At 37.2% G+C, this 8,240-nt stretch overlaps 1 pseudogene across 1 annotated transcript; it reads right to left on the minus strand.

Moving 5' to 3' along the window:
- Positions 1 to 6,123: 6,123 nt before the first annotated feature.
- LOC308435934 (von Willebrand factor A domain-containing protein 5A-like) lies at positions 6,124 to 7,350 on the minus strand (annotated as a pseudogene). Its single transcript has one exon. The product of its transcript is annotated as a von Willebrand factor A domain-containing protein 5A-like (transcript).
- Positions 7,351 to 8,240: the final 890 nt, after the last annotated feature.

Genomic DNA, 8,240 nt, shown 5'->3' on the forward strand with positions numbered 1-8,240 from the left:
TTCTCTAGAGCAGATCTTTTCCCAAGTGGCTGTGTTACAGCACTTATAACAGAAACTCTCAGATGATTCAGTAATACCTACATATCTTTAATCCTTCTAGATAAGATTCTAATATTCACTATATGAATTTCAAGAAAAACAAAGGCCAAAAAAATGAAAAATCATTATTCTTAATCTATACACACCAAGAACACTTTGACTATTTCCAGGTAACATCGTGTTTTACCTGTACTTTATGCTCATTGTAACTAGTAAGATTTTAATGCACACTATCAAACCTTTAAAAAAATCAAGTACTGACAAAAATGTATTCATATACTTTTATGCAAAAATGCTTTTAAAATCTGTATATTCATCTCTGTTTTTTTTTTTAAATAAAGTCGTTCAATTAAAAAAAAGATTCTAATATTCTGTTTGGGGGAGGGTCATGATCTGACAACAAGTACTTCCTATTGGCTTTGCCAGTGAGCTGGAGAGTACCTCATCTACATATTTGGGGGTGTGGTTATGCTTCTGTGTGACTGATTTGTCATGAGCCTACATGACCTGTGGTGGAGGGGCCTGGGGCATTGCTCTACTGGGCTGATCTGTCTCAAACCTCTCTACAGATGGGTGGGAGCAGGGCTTCCTATCATTCCCTAGGGCCCCCAGGGCTTAGACCTATCTCAACCAGGAATCAGGATACTTGACACAGCCCACAACTTCACACTTTATAAGATGGTATCTCTTCATAGCAATGAAAAATCAAAAACAATATACTTATTAAGCAAACTAAGCCAGCATCTAAAAACAAACAAACAAACAAAACAAATCCCACATTATTTCTTACGTGTGATGTATAAATTCCATATAGAGGGATGAAACTGTTTAGGGGAAGAAAGGGAAAGGTTACTGGGAATGGGTTCGACATAAACATAATATGTACTTGTATAAAATTATGTGTCTGTAACATCCTGGCACTTGAGGTGACTATATACAATGAAACAACTGAAATGGTCAATAAAATAAAATCATCCTTATATGAATTCCAATTTTAATTGCTGTTCATGAAAGGCCAGAACTTTAGAATTCATGCTCATATGTATCACAATACCAACAGCTTTAAGTTCAATTATTTTCTGCACATTCAGGTTATCTTAATCTAAAATTTGGTGCATTTCACCTGTTTTTAGAGAGAAAAAAAAGGATACTAATCCAATTCCATAACAGAGTTCTCAGGGCTGAGAAATAAAGGAACAATGCTTGCAATGGGCTGACCTTAGAATGGGCTGACCAAACAACATAATATTATTTGTTTGGAAGCTTGTTTGGATCACTCTGTAAAACAGAAAGCACAGGATCTACAGCTTCAGCTTTGCCTTGATGTGTGTAAACACCACAGTGTAAGTAGAGATGAAGGATCCAGACTTAATCTGTGAATGTCTACCAATTGCAATATGACAATCCAAGGTGCATTCACATTTAGCATTCTAAAACCAGCATAAATCTGTCCTTTGGATTTTGACATAGTTGCTGATGCCTTCGATTCTTATCAATTCTTTGCTATAAATTCATGGAGTTTGGGGATGAAGATCCTTCTGTGTTCCCATTCAAATGTTCACATCAGCTTAATTAAATAGATGCCTTGTGGGCACTTTCCATGTTCACTTTAGTAGAATGTTGTCCCCACTATGCAATTATGTTTTCATTTCCCTACTGATGGCCAATACTTTGGTCATTTTCACCAGAGCTAGCAAGAGTTAACTTCTTATTGATTGTCTATTATGTCTGGACATTTTAATTCCCACAGCTACCAACAGCTGAAGAGTATATAAAAGTGATAATATAAACTCAACTTCTTTGTGAGGAGGACACAGTCATACATATTTACTTAATGTTTCCTGCAATGTAATCCTCAAATTAGAAATTGGAAACCACATCTCTAACTATGTTGTTTTCCTATCCCACATTGCTTATCTTCTTTCCATCTTTTACCAATTCCTGTTTTTATTATGAATATTGATTTATATTGAGGTAGTTTCACAAGATACTTCAACTCAGTTTTTGGTGTCCAGGCCTGACCTACACAGTGAATATACCCAACCTTATTAATATATTATCTAACACTGCAGACACAGGAAGCATTTCTTAAAAGCCTTTTCCAGTATGGCTCAACTATGCATTCATCAAAGGAATTACATTATGAAGTTGTAAAACAATATATCTCTTACCCTGTGGGTTTGCAATGAGCCAACAAATAGTTATGCACAATTTATCAAGATAGCAGTTCCATACAGTGATCGACTGTGCTCACCTTACAGGGCAATTACATTGAAAGTAAAGTGGTCCTTGAGTAGTGGGATACACAGGTAAGCTCTTCTTAATTTTTAAACCACTAGGTCTTGAATTTATCATGTGCTCCACAAGCTTGCAATAGAGAACAACAATAGAGAAAATGATCCTAAAACTTTATTGTTGTTGAAGCAATAATATATTAGAATCCTGGCATTTATTGCAAAGCCTGCTATCCAAAGTCTGGTGTATTCAGGGGAAAAAAGGTGGCAACTTCGGAAATATTTCAAAAACTGTAAGAATTACATGAATGACCTAATTATCCCTTGCCATTACTAAACAATACCTCATATCTATTTCACATGTTGACAAGTTGATGTTTAGAAAGTGGCATTACAACTTTTTCAGTCATCCCCAAAACAAGTTTTCTCTACCCAAAATTCTCATAAAACTGAAATCATCATGCACATGAAGAACCCCAATACTATACTTGGACATAATATCTCAAACCTTGTTAATCCAGATAATTGGACATATGCCAATTACATTTGGAGAAGCATTACTGCTCATTAAACCAGTGTGACTCTGGTCATATCATCAAGGGAGAGTGACCACAAAAAAGTAATAATAACATCCTTTTCTAGATATAATGTCATACCATTATGTGTTTTCCACATGTGGTTAAATCTTATCACTAACTAATCTGTTACAAATCAATCACCCAAAAAACTTTCTCTATCCCACTGTCACTCTTTCAAGAAGATAATCTACAGTGATTATAAACCTATGCAAAGCAGATTGGTAAGATTTGAAAATCAAAAGTACAATTGTTCCCACGCACCACACATAGTGATTTACAGTTTATATTTAACCATGGCCCGGGGTGGAGGGACATCAGTACTCCAAGTCCTCAGTTCGCCAGCAGTCTGAGGGTATGTTTTCTACCTGGGCAAATCTAGGGTGAGACATGACAAGAATAGAAATTGATATGGCTTTTAAACTCATTACATCTACATTGAAGCTTAACTTACAGATTTGTGTGTTTGGCTTTTCCAAGCCTTAATATGTTCTTTGAAAATAAAGAATGCCTCTTGACAGGTCTGAAATTATAAGTAATCGTAGTTAACACATGCTGAATTATAGCCCCTGTTTGCACAAAATCCTCTTCAATAAAGGTGGAAGGCAATTTTAATAGTTTCATTTATTTAGTTATCTATGAATATTTGGTTTTCCTGTTGCTTTTGTACTTTGAAAATGAAAAAAAAGATATATAAAATTAAAATATTCACACAAAGTGACACAGATAATGAATTAAAAATCTTAGGTCTGTTTCTGGGCAATAGAAGTTTAGAAGAGTTTATATTTTATGGTTATCAAAGTTTGGATGCTATTTCAATGAATTTCTCTACTATGATGTACATATTGCATATAATAGTCAAAATTATTAATCTGTTGCCATGAGTGTTTCATCATTTGAGACAAACAAAATTTCAAAAATCAGATAAATTGTACTAATCTGTAATGTCTTATATTTGGATGGAAATATTTACTACAAATGAGTCTCTTAGAAAGACATGTGTATTTCTTCTTATGAACCTCTGAGTAAGCAGTACCATGAACTATGTCTTCTGTACAATAAACTGAGTCTCTGCAGCATAATGAACTTGTGGGCTCAGAGTTTTCTCTGCTTCAGAAGCACACTCCCATTTATCTGCAAAAGTTTGCATTTTAGTTAACCTCACAAACAGGATATGTAAAAGTAATATGAGAGATATAAAAGATGAATGATCATTGAGCCAGTATGAGCTTAAATTTCAAGACTTTGAATGTTTTTTAAAAACATTTTACATATAAGTACTGCTGATTTTGCATTTGCTATGCAATTTGATGATCCAAGGGCTCAGGATGAATATTATGGAAACCCTTGACAATTCAAGTAAAAGATAATCTGATTTTGTTTCCCCAAACTGGTCAATAATAAATGAGAGTTAAAATTTAAATTCAAACAGTGGATTGTTCACAGTACATTATTAATAAGGCACATTATTCTAACATTTTCAAAGGATGATACATTATTCACTGCCTCTACTAGTAAAAGCCCTAAACAGGAATGATAGGATTAGACTCAAAGTAAGACTGGCTAAAGCTTGTTAAACCTCCAACAGGTAGCTGAGATTGAATTGTGTAGAAAAAAAGGTATAACTTTTGTTCTTCAGTGCCTGAGAGAATTAATCTGAAATTTGTCAGTTGCTTGCACTGCCCTATGTTGTACAGACTCATGTGAAGTTACTTGTTACCATTTCACCTGAATCACTGTTAATAGAATGGTGTGCAAACTGGCATACCTTTAGAACATCAGAACTACATTTTGCCAGACACAAACCCTCAGAGTTAGAAAGTTCTCTGACTTTCTGTTAGTGCTTTCTTTTTAAAAAAAAAAAAAAAAATATTTTCTTTTTTTTAAAAATAGAAATAGCCAGTTTAATATTGATAAGACAGCAACCCAGAAGAATGGGGTCGTTTAATATTATAGGGTATGTGAAAAGCAAGTGCTAGAGTGATCAGGGAAAGTGATTCTTTACGGAATGAAAAACAAAACATACTCAGGCCTCAGCAAAATCTACATTAATTCTGAGTAAACCAGGCCATAACCAAACTCATGGGCTTAATGGGTTAAATCTAGGTCTAAAGACATCATTATCAACCTCCTACAGAATGATTAATAGTTAAAGACAGACATCTATTTACCAGTATGACACATCTTGAAAGACCCCCGAATTGTGGAAGCCCCTCACTCTAGTACTGAGAGAATTAGAACCCGAGAACTCACAGAGAGCCTATCTTTCTGCAATCAGGCAAGAGGATTATTGGGATGGTGAAAGACCAGAGACCTGGAGACGACACATATCTCATGCAGAAGATAGAAGAATCGACCCCGACCTCAAGTGGGGAGAAGTATTTATAGGGAAAATCACATAAGCAGTTAGCAACGGGCATATACCAATTTCATTGGTTCATTCAAATTGGCACACTCTGTCTTCTTTGGACATGATTCAACTCTAGGCTACTCTATTTTTGGGCACACTGACCTTGTACTTGTTTTTCTCAGGACTGTAGAGCCAGACCTTATCAAGTCTAGATGGTCTGGGTTTGGGCCATTTCTTTGAACATGTTACTTTGTTTTTAGCCTTGAGACATACTTGTCCTCAAGGCAAGGTTAGTGGGGCTAGCTTAAAATTCTAACTCTTTCAATCTCAAATCATTTCAGTAGGAGAGAGAAAGGTGTGGAACACAGACTGACAATAGCCACATCGAGCACATTAACTGTTCCCAACAGAAGCAATGAACAAAATGGAAACCTTGGTTCCCTGTGATCTTGATGTTTTATTGACCCTGAAGTTGGCTTTCTGCTTGCACCCAACTTCTTCCAAATTGCATTTGAGTATGTAATGTATATAATGAGAAGTATATAAAATGAAAGGTGAGTACCAAAAGGATAATGAAGACAGGAATTTGATGCAGGGATTCTCTAGAAGCACTGCCACAGTCCTAAAACTGGGGTGAAATATAGTTTTCAAAGATGGGAGAAATATCGCTACACGCAAATATTCTATATGATTCCAAGACTCTATGTCTACCAACACTTGTCATAGAGGACACACAGTCACCCAAAGTTCTATCCAGTGGGACCTACAATATATAGGCAAAGCCATGTGCTTCTCCTTCACTTTTATAGGAAGATACAGGTGATAAGATATCTTACTTATCTGTAAGACAAAAATCTATCTCAGCAGATGAGGTCAAAGGTGTGGCAGGAAGCAGGAAAGAATGCCTTTCTCCTAGGCATCACTCTCAAAACTTGAAGATCGATGGACTCAAACATGTCTTCAAGAACTTGTTTGCAGTACGTATAAGCTTTGGGAAGCCACGGACTGCATTATTGCGAAGCCAAACCACAGGCTTTCTTTCCAGAAGCTCCCACTCCTCCTTCAACTCCTTTCCATTGGCATGCAGCCAGATCACAGCCAGCATTGTAATCAAGGCTGGGGCTTCTAATACCTCAGCAGGATGTGCAGCTGTCATGTCTTCCAAACTAGTACCTAGAATCTTAGCTAAATCCTCATTCATATCCCAGGAACCATCTGCATTCTGGAGATATATCAGCTGTGCCATACTATGCTCCTTCCTCCCTTGTGGGTAACTGTCATATTTAGCCAGGTGGGGCAACTCTGGGCGATTGTCTGGATGGATTATAAATTTCATCCTCTGGCTGGACTGAGGTTCTTGGGGTGTGCCGTTTGGCATGCATGTCCTCCTTGGAGGCTGAGTTCCAGGAGCACTGGCACAAAATAAAGTTTTGGGATAACCATCAGAGGGTCTTCTAGGACCTGCACTGAAAAGAATTGGCCTTGGGATATCCCTATGAATCAGGGGTCCCTGGATTGGCTCATTGAGCTCCTTGCTGATGGCAACAAAGGCTGTGAAACAGCTCATGATGCCAGACTCTAGGCTGTGTTCAACACATCTCTATAACACATGACTGCCGTCTCCTTGAAGCCAAAGTCTTTGGACTGTATCATGGACTTTGCAGCAAGATGATGAATGGTGAGGTTGTCATCAGGCTTTGGCTGTAGAGAAAGTGTCACTTTTTTCTCATAACGTTTGCCATGAAGTGTATATGAGAGACATGCTTCACCAGTTGCCTCTTCTTGTGGCATCTTTCCAATCAGTAGGCTGTAGATAATTAACCTTTGACCCCGAAAGATAGAAGTTTGTTCTGGAGATAGCATAGGTGCAAACAGCTCAGGAGGAAAATTCCAGCTCAGAGAGACATCCTCTACTACAGACTGTAAAGAACACCTCAGGGATCTAAGGGCCTTGACTGCATCCTGTCATTACCTGTGATAAACTCAGCAGTGCCCCCTGACATCCGGGCAAGGTTCTAGATTAAGCTAGTGGAGGCCGCTTATCCAATACCAAAGAAAAACATCTGTGTTTTTTGTTCTGGAACTTAACTTCTCCGATTACACTAAAAGTCTCAACAACTTCTCCATCTGTGAAGACAAAGATGTGCACAAAGCAAACAACAGACCATCCATCAAGTCACCATCAAGTTCATTTTAAGAGAATAGAACCTTAGTCTTGAAACAATTAACCGATTTCCTTCAAATTCTCTGGTGCCTCCTTAAACAGGAAGATCACTATTTTCCCAAGTTCTTCGATAGCTTAGAATGTTTGCACGGGGTCAGCACAAAACCCTTGGGAGTTTCAACCATTAACACATTACTTTTATTTCCAGCTAAGAAGACAAGCACCCCTTTTCTTATTTCTCTCTCCTATCCAGCAGAAGCCTAAAGTACATACAGTGTTTCCATAGTCTTTCAGTAACATGCAAGGACATACATTCTTTTTTTTTTTTAACTTTATTTTAAAAAACAAAGATAAAAGAAAAAAATTTAAACATTTTTGCATAAATGTATACAAATACAATTGTGTCAGTGCTTGGATTTTTTTTTCTTCCTTTTTTTTTTTTTTTTTTTTTTTTTTTGAGGTTTGATACTCTGCATTAAGTAAGGTCTTACTAGTTTTTCTTTCTCCTCTGATAATTTTATTACATCTATGCATTGTAGCATGTGAGCCAGGGCAGCACATATCCATGGTGTGCAGGTGGAGATCAGACTACAACCCATTGAATTAATTCTTCCCTTCTACCATGTGGGCCCAGAGTTAATACCAAGTTCACAAGGCTGGCAGCAGGTGCTAATGCCAACTGAGCCATCCCACAGGCTTTCATTTCCTTTATGAGACAGAGTCCCATGGATCCCAGGCTTGCTATGTAGAATAGGATGAAATTGGTATTGTCGTCTTCCTTCAGGTACCTCCAGAGCCTTACAGGTATGTGTGCCACCATGCTCTGTTTTACTTCTTTCTGAACATCAATTCACACATGTATGGTTAAGGAAGAGATT

Source organism: Micromys minutus (genome assembly GCF_963924665.1).
Source record: "Micromys minutus genome assembly, chromosome: 24".
Classification (NCBI taxonomy): Eukaryota; Metazoa; Chordata; class Mammalia; order Rodentia; family Muridae; genus Micromys; species Micromys minutus.